A 1042-nucleotide genomic window follows, 5' to 3' on the forward strand; every position below is an offset into this window, starting at 1 on the left:
TTATGTAAAATTGATAATCATGTTAGAATAATTTTACATTTTAATGGATTATTTTAAGTTTTAGGTACAATGCTTATAAATGTTCAATGTGACCCCCCTTACTTTCACGACAAACATCTAAGCGATATTCAAATTCCTCATAAACCTGTTGAAGCATGTCGACTGTAACAGAGTTGATGGCGTCTGTAATGCGACTTTTCAATTCGTCAAGATCTTTTGGAAGGGGAGGTACATAAACAATGCTTTTAATGTAACCCCAGAGAAAAAAATCACATATTGTAAGATCCGGCGGCCATGGACAAAATGCAGCGTCATTAGCACTACAGCGACCGATCCATTTCTGTGGTAGCTGATTGTTAAGAAATTTGCGTACTTCTAAGGACCAATGTGGTGGTGCTCCATCTTGTTGTAAAATGAAATCATCTCCATCGGCTTGTAGTAGTGGGAATAGCCAATCCTTAATCATTTGTAGGTATGAAGTTCCTGTTATTGTGTTCCCATCAAAGAAAAATGGTCCGTACACTTTCTTTCTGGAAACAGCGCAGAAAACGTTGAGTTTGGGCGAATTCCTTTAGTGTTCGACAACTACCCGTGGATTCTCTATTCCCCAAATTCGCACATTGTGACGATTTACCTTCCCATTCAAATGAAAAGTGGCCTCATCACTGAAAATGATACGATAGAAAAACTGTTCTACCTCTTCACTCTTCTCAAGAACAAATGTACAAAACTCAATTCTCTTTTGCATATCACCGTCATGGAGAGCCTGCAACAATTGAATTCTGTATGGTTTAAGTCTCAGGCGTCTCCGCAACACACGCCAAACTGTTGTCGGTGGTATTGCAAGTTCTCTGGATTTCGATAACAACTAATTAAGTTACGTCACTAACGATTACGGTGCCAAATTTAACAACTATATAACTTAAAATAAACTTAGTTATCTAATCTTTCCATTAATACATTGGTCATTAACCTGCGATTAACCGTTGCCGAACTATATCAGTTCAGTAATCGGATGAATCATTTTGGAACACCCTGTATT

Source organism: Acyrthosiphon pisum, chromosome X (assembly GCF_005508785.2).
Source record: "Acyrthosiphon pisum isolate AL4f chromosome X, pea_aphid_22Mar2018_4r6ur, whole genome shotgun sequence".
NCBI lineage: Eukaryota > Metazoa > Arthropoda > Insecta > Hemiptera > Aphididae > Acyrthosiphon > Acyrthosiphon pisum.